We start from the raw sequence: 16,052 nt of genomic DNA on the forward strand, positions 1-16,052 counted from the left end.
TGTGGAGAAGTCATGCCTTTAAATCAAAACCACTCAAATGACTACAAGAAAAAAATGAATCAATCCCTTTGTTGTTAAAAGGGTGAGGTATCGGGCGCAGCCAGAACCAAGATCAACTGAAGAAGTAGCGACAAGGGGAATGTCTGGAAACAAAGGGAATGAAAGAATACATGAAGCCAGCTGCCAATGCTGAGGATCTGATCAACATGCGGTCTTGAGTACCACTCTCCAATTTAGGGTTGGAAAACTGTCATTCATTCCTTGTCTACCCAGGGTCAATGAAGTTAATCTCGCATTGACAAAGTAACATATGCTTATCTCTTTCCAGAATCCACTGTTCCCATGGGCTGAATTTATGAGAAAGAGTGGATGGCAGTAAATCTTTATCCTACAGTAGCTGTCAGTGGAGAGCAACACTGAGGGTAGGTAGGAGGGCAGGGGAAACGGGGGGAGGAGGAGGGGGGGGGGGCGGGTGGGTGGTGTGGCAGACATGCAGAGTATAAAATTTGTGCTCCACGCCAACAGATTAAGTTACAATTATCCCTGTATGTGGTAGCAGTAAAGCCAAGAAACAGAGCAATAGTCCAGTACACACGCAGAGTACTATGTACAAGCCTGGTGCTCCCTGTTTTACAATTCAGGTTTCCTGGCATTTTGGTACTGTGAAGGGCAATTGAATTGGTAATCTGGGATCAGGAAAGACTGGAAATACATCCACAGGCGATAAAGCGGTGGTATAGTGGTATTGTCACTGGACTAGCAAACCAGAGACCCAGAGTAATCCTCTGGGGACCCAGGTTCAAATCCCGCCATTGCAGATGGTGAAATTTGAATTTCATAAAAATCTGGAATTAAAACTCTAATGATGACCATGAAATCATTGTCGATTGTTGGAAAAACCCATCTATTTCATTATTGTCCTATAGTTAAGGAAATCTGCCGTTCTTACATGTGACTCCAGACCCACAGCAATGTGGCTGACTCTTACCTGCCCCCTCAAGGGCAATTAGGGATGGGCAATAAATGCTGGCACATCCTGCAGTGCCCATGAACGAATAAAAACAACTTTTAATGAGGAAATGAAGATTTAGAGGGGGTGAGGTAAATGGAACCATAATGCACTTACCATCGTGACAGACAACAATGGAGCAACAAGCTTAACTCAGAAGATGGGAAGGGAAGAGTTCAGATTGAACAATTTTAAACTCAGACAGATCTACTGAACAGTCCGTCAAAGAAAGCACCAGAAATGGATTCACGAGGAAATTGGACGGATTCAACGCAGAGCAAGCACCAAGTGTGTGTTCAAGGGACTGAGCGGTGTATTATCAAACTGTGAGATTGTCCACTGGACTCTCTCTACCCTCTACATTCTTTGATGTGAAAAAGATTTCAAAGGAAAACAAAAAGGCAACCCAACTGTGCTTTCGAAGGGCTCACAGATACATTTAAACGCGAGAAGAATTATCTCGGGAACCATTAGACTGCCTACAAAAAATAAATCTGCTGTTGCTTTCACTCAGTCAGGCTTCTCCCTGGGGACTAGCTTGTTGAAAGGCACTGGGTCACTGCCTAATCCCTTAGAAGCCGCTTCCTCTCGGTGTTCAGTCACAGTAAAATAAAATCGATTGGACCCCATCTACTGCTCATCTGAGACTTGAGTTAACGGGAAGACTTGCCTTATAAATTAAGCAACCCAATGATTTGACTGGGTTGTGCGTTCAGGTATAACTCATTGGCCTGTGGGTGATGTGGAACTTATCACTGGAACAAGGCTTGGATTAGATTTCCTGTGTTTGAGCACATTTCTTATAGCTGGGCTGACGACCGAAGGTCTGATTTTGAAAATATAAAGCCCAATATTTTTTCTCGACTTTCTTGATTCCCTGACCTTATTGTGTGGAAGCATTGAATTTTGAGGCTTCCATTATCCATCATCAGGAAGGAGCTCCGGCATCAATACCATCTGTGCCTCAACCCATGTCTGGCTCCAATTCCGTCCTGGATTCAGTGGAAAGCATGAGAGTGAAGTCCATCACTCACCAGCTGAAGATCCTTTTTAATGTGGAGAAAAAGACAAACCCAGTCCATTAAATCCCTAACTTTGCCTTACTTAGGCTGAAAAGCCTTGATCAGATGGAATTCACTTTGACCACTGTCACTGAGGCTCCCTGGGAATATCGGTCTTTTCTCAGATTGGGGAATTTTAAAGCAGGTGAATTGACATACAATGGCATTACCATCGCTGAACCCCCTCCACAATCACCATCCTGGGGGTTACCATTGATCAGAAACTGAACTGGACTAGCCATATTAACGCTGTGGCTACCAGGGCAGGTCAAAGGGTGGGAATCCTGGGCGAGATTCTCTCAGGCCACACCGGACCGGAGAATCGCCGGGCCAGGCGCCAATCGCGCGACGCCGCTGATGCGCAATCAATTACTCTCGAGACAAGGTGAGTCATAACTAATAGGCTTTAATCAGCTAGAACTGTACCCAGCAGCTTCGATACAGAAAGTGAAGGCTGCTGGAACGGCATTGGTTCTTATACTCCGCCTCTCAGGGCGGAGCTATGTACATTGGCCAATGGTAGACTCCTGGGTCTAGCCAATGGTCATCCACCTCTCAGGTACTGCAATACCTGGTATTACCACATTCACCCCCTGTTAAAAAAGAACCCGGCGGGGTGATGGCCAGCGTTAATGTCGCCTTTCGCATGGTAGGACCAGGTATGGAGGTACCGTGATGTCGAGGGTAACAGAAAAGTGTTCATGGTGCAGCAATCAGTTGATCGGGTGGCCTGGTCGTCCTTCTGGAGCGTCTGAGCTTCGGCGATGCTCCTGGTGGGGGCCCCGGCGATTGTGACTCCGGGAATGTGGTGTCTTACTCCCAGGCAGCTTCGTCACCCCTAGGCGGCGCTGTTGGGGTCAAAAGTGGGCAGGGGCGCCTGTAGGGGGCGTCGGTGCTTGTTCGGCGCAGGGTAGTGGCGGCTGCAGTACTGACCCTCCGGTCAGGTGCTGCGGGGAGGGTGAAGGTGGGGGCAATGGTGCGGGTGTGCGTGGGGCTCCGGCGGGTGCCAGGTCCCGAAGGGAGACCGTGTCTTGGCGGCCATCGGGGAACGCTATGTAGGCGTACTGGGGGTTGGCATGCAGCAGGTGGACCCTCTCGACCAAAGGGTCCGACTTGTGCGCCCTCACATGTCTCCAAAGCAGGACAGGTCCGGGTGTCGCTAGCCAGGTTGGGAGCGAGGTCCCGGAGGAGGACTTCCTGGGGAAAACAAGGAGACGTTCGTGAGGTGTCTGGTTTGTGGTAGTACAGAGCAGCGACCGGATGGAGTGAAGGTCCACCGGGAGGACCTCTTGCCAGCGGGAGACTGGGAGATTCCTGGACCGTAGGGCCAGCAGGACGGTCTTCCAGACCGTTCCGTTCTCCCTCTCAACCTGCCCGTTTCCCCGGGGGTTGTAACTAGTCGGCCTGCTCGATGCGATGCCTTTGCTGAGCAGGAATTGATGCAGTTCGTCGCTCATAAAGGAGGACCCCCTATCACTATGAATGTATGCGGGGAAACCGAACAGTGTAAAGTTCCCCTGGAGGGCCTTGATGACGGTGGTTGTGGTCATGTCTGGGCAGGGGATGGCGAATGGGAAACGGGAGAATTCGTCAATCACGTTCAGGAAGTACGTGTTGCGGTCGGTGGAGGGGAGAGGGCCTTCGAAATCCACGCTGAGGCGTTCAAAGGGGCGGGAAGCCTTTATTAGGTGCGCCCTCTCTGGCCGGTAGAAGTGCGGCTTGCACTCCGCGCAGATTCGGCAGTCCCTGGTGGCTGTCCTGACCTCCTCGATGGAGTAGGGCAGGTTGCGGGTCTTGATGAAATGAAAGAAACGAGTGACCCCCGGGTGGCAGAGGTCCTCGTGGACGGATCAGAGGCACAAGTGCCGCGGGACAGGGCATCAGGAGGCTCGTTCAGCTTCCCGGGACGGTACAAGATCTCGTAATTGTAGATGGAGAGCTCTATCCTCCACCGCAAGATCTTGTCGTTCTTAATCTTGCCCCGCTGTGCGTTATCGAACATGACGGCAACCAACCGTTGGTCCGTGAGGAGAGTGAATCTCCTGCCGGCCAGGTAATGCCTCCAGTGTCGCACAGCTTCTACTATGGCCTGGGCCTCCTTTTCGACCGAGGAGTGGCAGATTTTGGAAGGGTGGAGGGTGCAGGAGAAGAAAGCCACGGGCCTGCCCGCTTGGTTGAGGGTGGCCGCCAGAGCTACGTCGGACGCATCGCTCTCGACCTGGAAGGGGAGGGACTCGTCGATGGCGCGCATCGTGGCTTTTGCGATGTCCGCTTTGATGCGGCAGAAGGCCTGGCGAGCCTCCGTCGACAGGGGGAAGGTTGTGGACTGGATCAGTGGTTGAGCCTTGTCTGTGTAATTGGGGACCCATTGTGCATAATAGCTGAAGAAGCCGAGGCAGCGCTTTAGGGCCTTGGGGCAGTGGGGGAGGGGGAACTCCATGAGGGGGCGCATGCGCTCAGGATCGGGGCCTATGACTCCACTTTGCACTACGTAGCCTAGGATGGCTAGACGGTCGGTGCTAAACACGCACTTCTCCTTATTGTAGGTCAGATTAAGGATATTTGCGGTCTGGAGAAATTTTCAGAGGTTGGTGTCGTGGTCCTGCTGGTCATGGCCGCAGATGGTGACGTTATCCAGATACGGGAACGTTGCGCATAAGCCGTATCGGTCAACCATTCGGTCCATCTCACGTTGGAAGACCGAGACCCCGTTCGTGTCACCGAAGGGAACCCTTAAAAAGTGATAGAGCCGCCCATCTGCTTCGAAGGCAGTGTACTGGCGGTCACCATTACGGAGGGGTAGCTGGTGGTCGGCAGACTTGAGATCCACCGTGGAGAAGACCTTGTATTGCGCAATCCTGTTTACCAGGTCGGCTATACGGGGAAGCAGATATGCATCCAGCTGCGTAAACCTGTTGATGGTCTGGCTATTGTCGATGACCATCCTATGTTTCTCCCGGTCTTTACCACCACTACTTGAGCCCTCCAGAGGCTGTTGCTCGCTTCGATGACCCCTTCCTTCAGCAGCCTTTGGACCTCTGAACTGATAAAGGTCCGGTCCTGGGCACTGTACCGCCTGCTCCTGGTGGCGACGGGTTTGCAATCCGGGGTGAGGTTCGCAAACAGGGAAGGCGGGTCGACCTTAAGGGTCGCGAGGCCGCAGACAGTAAGGGGGGGTATAGAGTCGCCAAATTTAAAGGTCAGGCTTTGCAGATGGCACTGGAAATCCAGCCCAAGAAGGGTGGCTGCGCAGAGGTGCGGCAGAACGTACAGGCGGAAATTGCGGAATTCCCTGCCTTGGACAGTGAGGTTCGCTAGGCAGAACCCCTTTATTTCCACCGCGTGTGACCCGGAGGCCAGGGAGATCCTTTGGTTTACGGGATGGGTGACAAGGGAACAGCACCTTACCGTGTCAGGGTGCACAAAGCTTTCCGTGCTCCCGGAGTCGATCAGGCACGACGTCATGTGGCCGTTGATGGCGATCGTTGTAGTGGCTTTCGCTAGCGTCCGGGGCCGACTCTGGTCCAGAGTTACGGAGGCCAGCTGGAGTAAAGGAGAGTTCTGGTCGGGCAGCGTGTAGTTGGCTGTGCTGGGGCCCTGAGGTCCCATCCAAGATGGCGTCAGCCACGGGTCGCACATGGAGTCCGGGGATGCCAAAGATGGCGGCGGCGAGGGACAAAATGGCGGCTCCCACCCATCCAGCGTGGTGGCCGGTGGGGCAAAATGGCCACAGCCGTGGGTCGCACACGGCCTGGGGATAGGAGGGCGGCGGTGGGCCTTGGACGGCCGGGACCTGAAAGAAAGGCTGCCGATAGTCGCTGGCGACCGCGGCCACGGCGTGGGCCTGGCAGACCCCGACATAGTGACCCTTCTTGCTGCACCCTTTGCACGTGGCGGTGCGGGCCGGGCAGCGCGGGCCGGGATGATTCGCCTGCCCGCAGAAGAAACAGCATTGGCCGGCGGCGATAGGGGGCCGTCTCGCTGCTAGCGGAAAAGTCTGGGGGGCTGCCGCGACGGGGTGCCACGCAGCCCAGGGGGGCACCGCGCGTCCGGGGGCAAAAGCCAGCGCGTTTTTGTACGCAACGTCCATGGACCCCGCTAGGGCCCGTGCCTCAGTGAGACCCAGTGTATCCATTTCAAGGAGCCTTCTGCGGATGTCGGGGGAAGTCATACCTGCCACGAAAGCATCCCTAATTAAAAGTTCCGTGTGCTCGTTCCCCAAAACTGGTGGGCAGCCACAGTTTCGGCCCAGCTCTAGCAGTGCCCGATAGAAGTCTTCCAGTGTTTTTTCAGGGCTTTGCCTTCTAGTTGCCAGCAGGTGACGGGCGTAGACCTGGTTCACAGGACGGATGTAATGTCCTTCTAGCAGTTCGATAGCTGCATTATAGTTCACCGCCTCCTCGATCAGAGGGTAGATCCCAGGGCTGACTCGGGAGCGTAGATGGTGCATTTTCTGCCTTTCCGTGGGGGTGTCGGCGGCCGTGTCGAGGTAGCCCTTAAAACACGCCAGCCAATGCTTGAAGATAGCAGCGGAGTTGTCTGCGTGGGGGCTGAGCTGAAGGCACTCCGGCTTGATACAGAGATCCATCCTTTCAACTGAAGTAATAGCTGATTAAATTGATGCGCAATCAATTACTCTCGAGATAAGGTGAGTCATAACTAATAGGCTTTAATCAGCTAGAACTGTTCCCAGCAGCATCGATACAGAATGTGAAGGCTGCTGGGACGGCATTGGTTCTTATACTCCGCCTCTCAGGGCGGAGCTATGCACATTGGCCAATGGTAGACTCCTGGGTCTAGCCAATGGTCATCCACCTCTCAGGTACTGCAATACCTGGTATTACCACAGCCGCCCCAACGCCGGCGCAGTCAGCGCGATGCTGGTCGGGGCCGCTCTACGTACCCCCCCCCCCCCCACCCACCCCCCCACCTGGCGATTTTCTGCCCGGGATAGGCCGAGTGGCCGCCAAAAAAATCCAAGCCCTGCCAGCCCCATTCACGTGTGGTCTTACCCAGCGGGACCTCGCCGTGCATCCTTTCGGGCACGGCCTGGTGGTGGGGGGGCCTCCGCTGTTGCTTGGCCCGCGATCGGGGCCTATCGATCGCCGGGCCGGCCTCTCAGGCTGGGAGCCTCTTTTGCTCAGCGCCAGCCCCTCTAGCCCTACGCCATGTTGCGTCGGGCCGGCGTGGAGAAGGAAGCCACCGCGCATGCACGCAATCCCGCCGGTTGAATCACACATGCGCACAATTGAGGCCGGTATCGGCAGCTGGAGTGGTGTGGGTCACTGCAGTGCTGTGCTGGCCTCCTGAAGGGCTCAAAGCTCCTCGGGGCCTGTTGATGCTGTCGTGAAACGCGACAGCGTTTACAACGGCGTCAACACTTAGCCTCAGGATCAGAGAATTCCTCCCCTATGTCGAATAGCTCACCACCTGACCCCCAAAGCCTGTCATCCATCTACGGTGGCACGGTAACACAGTGGTTAGCACTGTTGTTTCACTGTGCCCGAACCCGTGTTCGATTCCCGGCTTGGGTCACTGTCTGTGCGGAGTCCACGCGTTCTCCCCGTGTCTGCGTGGGGTTCCTCCGGGTGTTCCGGTTTCCTCCCACAAAGTCACGAAGGACATCCTGAACATTCTGAATTCTCCCTCTGTGTACCAGAACAGGTGCCGGAGTGTGGCGACTAGGGGCTTTTCACAGTAACTTCATTGCATTGTTAATGTAAGCCTACTGTGACACTATTAAAGATTATATTATATGATAAAAAGCACAAGTCAGGAGTGTAATAGAATACTCTCCACTTGCCGGGTTGAGTGCAGCTCCCACAACACTCAAGAAGCTTGACACCATCCAGGACAAAGTAACACACTTGATTGCTACCCCTTCCACGAACATTCAAACCCTCCACCACCGATGAACAATGGCAGCCGTGTGTACCATCTACAAGCTGCACTGCAGGAACTCACCAAGATTCCTGAGACAACACCTTCCAAACCCACGACCACTACCATCTAGAAGGACTAGAGCAGCAGATATCCTGGAACCCCACCACCTGGAGGTCCCCCTCCAAGTCATTCACCACCCAGACTTGGAAATATATCGGCCGTTCCTGCACTGTTGCTGGGGCAACATCCTGGAACTCCCTCCCTAACAGCACTGTGGGTGGACCTACACCTCAAGGACTGCAGTGGTTCAAGAAGGCAACTAGGGATGGGTAATAAATGCTGGCCTAACCAGCGATGCCCACGTCCCGTAAATGCCCATTTTGTTTGTGTAGATACTTCCTAGAGGCACATATATGTCTCATTGTATGGATGCATTCATCATAATTATAATAAGATGTTCACATTTGTCAAACAGCAAACATTAGAACCCGAGCCACGGGTTTAATGGAGATTTGTATTTGATTGTTCCCTCATACTCACGACCCTGCATTTAGCCATCTGATTTGGTATTAGTCTTTTGTTATTATTATTTGTTTGGAATTCCAATCACGTACTGTAGTTGGAGGAGCTCCAAATCTGTTCCCCTATAAATAGTATCAGACTTTGTGTGCACATTGAGAAACCAAATGTCATTACATTTAAATTTGATCTCTTGACTGGACCACCATCCCCCGCCAGGTCTACCTACACCCCATGGACTGCTCGGCTCAATATGAATCATAAATAAAGGTCACTGCAGATGAAAGGCTGCAGTTTTAAGTGCTAATACATGGGTTCACTCGGGAATTCCGATTAACCGTATGTACTATAATAAGAACAGGAAGTGCTGGAAATGCTTAGCAGATATGACAGCGTCTGTAGAGAGAGAGAGACAGAGAGAGAAGCAGAGTTAACATTTTCCAGTCAAATGGGACTTTTCCTCAGAGACATTGGGCGGGAATCTCCGACCCCCCGCCGGGGCGGAGAATTGCCGGGGGGGGGGCGGGGGGGCAGCGTGAATCCCGCCCCGCCGGCCGCCGAATTCTCCGGCACCGGAGATTCGGCGGGGGCGGGAATCGCGCCGCGCCGGTCGGCGGGCCCCCACACTGCGATTCTCCGGCCCGCGATGGGCCGAAGTCCCACTGCTGCTATGCCGGTCCCACCGGCGTGAATTGAACCAGATCCCTTAGTGGCGGGACCTGGCGGCGCAAGTGGGCTCCGGGGTCCTGGGGGGGGGGGGGGGGGGGGGGGGGGGGGGCGCGGGGCGATCTGGCCCCGGGGGGGGGTGCCCCCACGGTGGCCTGTCCCGCGATCGGGGCCCACCGATCCGCGAGTGGGCCTGTGCCGTGGGGGCACTGTTTTACTATGTGTCGGTCGTGTAGGTCTCCGCGATGGCTGGCGCGTTGGTGACCCCCCTGCGCATGCACGAGGATGATGTCAGCAGCCGCTGACGCTCCGGCGCATGCGCGGACTCCCGATGGCCGGTGGAGTCCCTTTGGCCACGGCTGGCATAGCGCCAAAGGCCTTCCACGCCAGCCGGCAAGGCGCCAACCACTCTGGAGCGGGCCTAGCCCCTAAAGGTGCGTGCTTGGCCCCTAAAGGTGTGGAGGAATCCTCACCTTTGGGGCGGCCCGACGCCGGAGTGGTTCACGCCACTCCAACCCTCCGGGACCCCCCGCCCTGCCGGGTAGGGGAGAACCCCACCCATTATCCCTGTTTCTCGCTTTCCAGTTGCTGCCAGATGCCTTGAGCATTTCCAGCACTTCCTGTGCTATTTTGCAGATTGCCAATATCCACAATATTTTGCTTTCATAATCGCTTGTGCCATTCATTGGCAGTGTCTAGATTGACCAATGCTCCTGAATGAATAACAAAACAGGCCTCCCTCATCCCATTCAGCATGGACATAACATTCAGTTGACACAATGGAGAGCACTCGCCCAAGACGGATCAGACTAGAGGAAGCTTTGCGCAGCGTTGGGTGGACCAAAGGGGAATCTGTTAGCACCAACATTTCTTGTTGGGCATCAGGATTTTTCTCCCCCACAAAACTAGCTAATGTTGTAAGAAAAGAAAAGCCTTCGACTGCTCTGTGTGAAAACAAGGGGAGGAAATCATGGGGCAGCACGGTAGCACAAGTGGATAGCACTGTGGCTTCACAGCGCCAGGGTCCCAGGTTTGATTCCCTGCTGGGTCACTGTCTGTGCGGAGTCTGCACGTTCTCCCCGTGTGTGCGTGGGCTTCCTCCGGGTGCTCCGGTTTCCTCCCACAGTCCAAAGATGTGCAGGTTAGGTGGGTTGGCCATGATAAATTGCCATTAGTGTCCAAAAAGGTTAGGAGGGGTTACGGGGATAGGGTGAGGGCTTAAGTGGGTCGGTGCAGACTCGATGGGCCGAATGGCCTCCTTCTGCACTCTATGTTCTGAATCAGTTTTGCAACAAAGGTGCTGGTAATATTCTGCGTTCGATGGATTGATACAAGTCTCGTCCAGATGTTTCTGTCAGATGGCAAAGCTTTCGAAATATTTTTGCCCAGGTGTAAGGAATAAAACGAGTCCTAAGCCAAGGAAAAAAATACTCCTGCTAAGAGATTCCTTCAATAGTATCTCCCACATGCCTGACCTCCACGCCTAGAATGCTGAGTTAGCGGTTGCCTGCGAACGCCACCAACTGCAAGTTCTTCTGAGTCACACACCACCCCGACTTGGATCTATATTGGTGTTCCTCCAATGTCGCTGGGGCATAACCTTGCGAGACCAGACTAACAGCACTGTGTGTATGTATACCTACACCACATTAGCTACAGCAGTTCAAAAAGATGGCTCACTACTAACATCTTAATTAGGGCTGCACAATAAATATAGAGGGCACGGTAGCACAGTGATTAGCACTGCTGCTTCACAGCACCAGGATCCCAGGTTCGATTCTGGCTTGGGTCATTGTGTGAAGTCTGCACGTTCTCCCTTTGTGTGGGTTTCCTCCGGGTGCTCCGGTTTCCTCCCACAAGCCCCGAAAGATGTGCTGTTAGGTAATTTGGACATTCTGAATTCTCCCTCAGTGTACCAGAACAGGACTAGGGGCTTTTCACAGTAACTTCATTGCAGTGTTAATGTAAGCCTACTTGTGACAATAAAGATTATTATTATTATTATTAAATGCTAGTAATTTTAGTTACCGCCACCTCACACGCATTAACATTTTAAAAAATATTTTGAGAGAGAGAGAGAGAGATGGTGAAGCAGATGCATTAGATAAGTATGAGAAAACACTGCCCAAGGCGCTAATTGCCATGTCTGCCAAACGTGGACTGAGAAAGTGAGGCGGTGGACAAGAGACAGATGGGCTGAGGCCGGCTGTAAGTAAGCAATGTTACAGAGGTGGGTGGAAGTAAGCGATCTTTGTGACGGGTAGAAAAATAGAATTAAGAAGCTTAGTTTAGGATCTGGAGGAAACCAACCCAGACACGGGGAGAAAGTGCAAACTCCACACAGTGTCCCGAGGCCAGAATTAAACCCGGGTCCCTGCCGCTGTGAGGCAGCAGTGCTAATCGCTATGCCACCATGCTGCCCTAGGTTAGAAAAAAACAGCATGGTGGCACAGTGGTTTTCACTGCCACCTCACAATGCCAGTGACCTGGCCCTGCGTGATCGTCTGTATGGAGTTTGCACGTTCTCCCCATGTGTGCGTGGGTTTCCTCCGAGTGCTCCGGTTTCCTCCCACAGTCCAAAGATGTGCAGGTTAGGTAGATTAGCCATGATCAATTGCCCCTTGGTGTCCAAAAGGTTGGGGTTATGGGGGGGGGGGGGGGGGGGGGGGGGGGTGCGCTTAGGTAAGGTGCTCTTTCCAAGGGTTAATGCAGACTCGATCTGCCGATTGGCCTCCTTCTGCATTGTAGGGATTCTATGATAGCCATCTGATCATGTAGTTCCGATGAGGTCTTTGTTGACATTTCCCAAAGGATTTTATTATGTCATTATGAAAGTTTTCCTGACTTTTAAAAGTTACAATTATCTCATTTTTTTCCTTTTTTTAAATATAAATTTAGAGTACTCAATTGTTTTTTTCCAACTAAGGGGCAATTTAGTGTGGCCAATCCACCTAACCTGCACATCTTTTTGGGTTGCGGTGGTGAGGCCCGCGCAGACATGGGGAGAACGTGCAATCTCCACATGGACAGTGACCCAGGGCAGGAATCAAACCCAAGTCCTTGGCGCCATGAGGCAGCAGTGCTAACCACTGCACCACGGCAGCATGGTGGTTAGCACAACTGCTTCACAGCTCCAGGGTCCCAGGTTCGATTCCCGACTTGGATCACTGTCTGTGTGGAGTCTGCACATCCTCCCCGTGTGTGCGTGGGTTTCCTCCGGGTGCTCCGGTTTCCTCCCACAGTCCAAAGATGTGCAGGTTAGGTGGATTGGCCATGATCAATTGCCCTTAGTGTCCAAAATTGCCCTTCGTGTTGGATGGGGTTACTGGGTCTTGGGGATAGGGTGGAGGTGTGGGCTTGGGTAGGGTGCTCTTTCAAAGAGCCAGTGCAGACTCGATGGGCAGAATGGCCTCCTTCTGCACTGTAAATTCTATGATTCTATGATTCACCATCCCGCCCTAAGCTACAATTATCTCAGTAGGGGTTTCCGAATTCAAGCGACAATTAAATGAGCGTATTAAAGGATTTGCATGATGATTATTTGATGTGACATCAAAATAGATTGTTTTTATTGTTTTTAATAATGCTCATGGTTGATATTGGGTGAGTGGCTATGGAGGTGGCATGGCGGATATGAGGAGTCATGGTGGGTGGGAGCATGAGTTGGCACGGGGTTATGAAGGGCCATCAGGAATGGAATGGGCAGATGAGTGGGTATGAGGGGTCGGGGCTGGAAGCCAAATAGGGTCTAAAATAACTGGAATAAAACCCTAGAGATCCAAGTCAGGCCTTCTAACAGGCTCTTCTCAGCAATTGCCCACCCACATGGCCACTGAGGACCCGCTTCTGGGGCTGGTGAGTCTGACTCTATCCCGCCCCTGACTCTGGAGCAAATGTTAGAGCTAATGGAGCCCTTTAACACTATGTGGGTCAGCTGAGTTGGGAATTTCCAACTTGAGCTACTTGGTAATGAAAATCTGGCCCACAGTTTTAAAGGTGTCGAAGGGTTTAGAATTGGTGGAGAGGTAGAGCTGGGCATCAGCATACATATCAAAGTTGACTCCATGCCTGTGAGCCACCATGTGAATGAAGAAAAGGAGAGGACCAAGGAAGAATCAGCATGAACATAGGAGCAGGAGCAGGCCATTCAGTCCCTCGAACCTGTTACTACAGCCAATTGGCTAATTCATGCAGGACTCCCGAGATGAGGCTGTGGGGTAGGTAGACCAGTTACTATTTTGAGAGATTCTGTCGCATCAATCAGAGAGGTCACGGAAAACAAATACTGGCTTTGTCAATGAAGGACACGCCCTGAAAGTGAATTAAAAATGGAGGGTAGTTCCACAGACTTGAAAAATGGAGGTTGGACGCTGGTGGAGGATGGTCAGGCCGACTCAGTCAAAGGCTGAAGAAAGGCTGAGGAGGGAGAGTGCTTCATGCCACAGTCCCAGGGAATGTAATGGGAGATTTTACCTGGGGCTGTTTCCGTTCCATGGGAGGAGCAGAAACCTGACTCGAAGGGTTTTGCACACGCGTTTCAGCAGAGATGGGCAGGTGCTGGTATAGTGATATTGTCACTGGATTAGTAATTAACCCAGGCTAATGCACAAATTCCTCCATGGTAGATAGTCAAATCTGAATTCAATTTTTAAAAAATCCAGAATTAAAGAATTTGGAATGACCATGGAACTATTGTTGATTGTTGTAAAAACCCAGACTAATGTCCTTTAGAGAAGGGAATCTGACATGCGACTCCAGATTATTACTATCCACAGCCCAATTTGGTTGACTCTTAAATGGCCTGGCAAGACAAGTGCTATTAGGGCTATAAATGCTGGCCCAGCCAGCACGCCCACATCCCGAAAATACATTTTAAATAAACGTTAGCGCCACATCATCATTTCATGCTTGCATATTTTCATTTTCGAGAATTATCTTGAAACACTGCCTCAGAACAGAGCTCTGTTTAAAAAAAAACTACCCTCTTTCATCACTTTCCAAACAGTAAACGCTTATGTTGATACATTATCCATGCAGCAACATTGTGACCAACCACTGTCCTTAAACAGCTCCTTTTACATTAAATATTCAATGTTCAAAACACTCTGTTCCCTTTGAAACAATGAATCCTTTAATCTCTGCATTCTCGAAGCAGAATGTGTACAACTTCACCCTTCAATATCCATTGTCCAAAAGACAATTAATTATGGTACCATTTCCCCAGAATGTATAAATCCGTTACTGCATTGCATCTTAATAAAAGCATCATTATTTTTCTCTTTTTCAACAAAGATTGTAGCATGTCCTCTCATTCTCACATATTTAATAAACTCAGTATCGACACTTCTCAAATCTTTCGGAGCGTGAGGAGAAAAACCATGAGCAAATAAGGAAGGACATGTTGGCTGGCATTTGCTGCCAAAACTAACATTCCCTGTGCCAGCACTGACACACTGACAGGGGTCCTGTGCCAATTTTGACACACCTACAGCCGTCCAGCCGCATTATTGGTCGATTGCCGGCGTCCCCACCCCCTCCCCCCTCGTCCTAACTCCTAAAACTCAGTTAACCAAAGAAAAATAGTGTTGTGGAAAAAGCTGTTAAAGAACAATTCCACACAATTTTTTTTAAATACAAAAGAGTGCATTTACTTGCCTCAAGCCATCTGGGTCCACCTCCTGAAAGGTGGAGTGGGGGGAAAGGAAGTGGACGGCTTGGTAATGAGGGCCAACTTGGAAAGCCTCTTGGCTGTGCCAACCCTTCAGAGGAGATGATGGCATCATGGTAATGTCACAAGGCTAGTAGTCCAGAGACCCAGGTTAATGCTGTGGGGACACGGTTTCAAATCCCACTGTGGCAGCTGGCGGCAATTTGAATTTAGATAATAAATCTGGAATACAAAGTAGCTCTCACTGATTGTCGTAAAGATCCATTTGTTTCACTAAAGCCCCTTGTGCGAAGGAAATCTGCCATCCTTAACAGGTTATAGAGGTTTACATCACAGAAAAGGCCCTACAACCTATCGCAAAAACACCCACCTAACTATTCTAATCCCATTTTCTGGCACTTGGCCCACAGCCTTGTATGCCTTGGGATTGCAAGTGCAGATCTAAATACTTTTTATATGTTAGGAGGGTCTCTGCCTCCACCGCCCTGTCAGGTAGTGAGTTCCAAACTCCCACCACCCTTTGGATGAAAAGACTTTTACTCACATCCCCATTAAACCCCCTGCCCCTTACCGTAAATCTGTGCCCCCTGGTCATTGATCCCTCCACCAAGGGGCAAGGTCTGCTCTATCTATGCTCCTCTGAGTTTCATACATCTGGCCTACATGTGACTCCAGACCGACAGCTATGTGATTGACTCTTAACTGCCCTCAGTTCAAGGGCAATTAGGGATGGGCAACAAACACTGGCCTTGACAGCAGTGCCCACATCCTGTGAAAGAATTAAAAGAAAAATTCTGGGTCATCCAACTTATCTTCAAATGGCCGCCTTGGCTAGTGTAGGCCAAGATGTGTACCTGAACCCAATCCACCCTGTAAAGTGGGAGGCGAATAATAACCTGGACTTCTACTTTTTTCCCAGACCGTTGCAATCGGGGGAAAAGGTCAGAAAATCTATCCTCGTGAACCAATAGCTGCTGAGAGAAAATCTCAATTACCGAAGGAACCCCTGGGATCTCCTTATACAACTCCATTTTTAAATGCTATACTTTCTACATGAATAAGGGGTTAATGGGCTGGATTTCCAAGGAGTCGGGGAGACTCCATGGAGAGGTGAAAATAGAGGTTGGGACTGATTCTGGGATTACTGACCCCATTCCCGGGATTTCTGATTATTGAGAGTGCATTGTAAGGGTGCAGGATGCTTCAGTTAGCGAGCACACACCCTGCACTCTTGACCTGTCCTCGT

General features: G+C 51.5%; 2 protein-coding genes across 3 annotated transcripts in view; one reads left to right on the forward strand and one right to left on the reverse strand.

Moving 5' to 3' along the window:
- Positions 1-16,052, forward strand: part of LOC140409268 (pantothenate kinase 3-like) — a 163,705-nt gene that overhangs the window by 123,241 nt on the left and 24,412 nt on the right. The gene's annotated exons all lie outside the window — the stretch shown is intronic.
- rnf24 (ring finger protein 24) overlaps positions 1-16,052 on the reverse strand; it is a 224,492-nt gene that overhangs the window by 17,703 nt on the left and 190,737 nt on the right. The window lies entirely within an intron of this gene.

The sequence above is a fragment of the Scyliorhinus torazame genome, chromosome 3 (genome assembly GCF_047496885.1).
Source record: "Scyliorhinus torazame isolate Kashiwa2021f chromosome 3, sScyTor2.1, whole genome shotgun sequence".
Taxonomy (NCBI): Eukaryota; Metazoa; Chordata; class Chondrichthyes; order Carcharhiniformes; family Scyliorhinidae; genus Scyliorhinus; species Scyliorhinus torazame.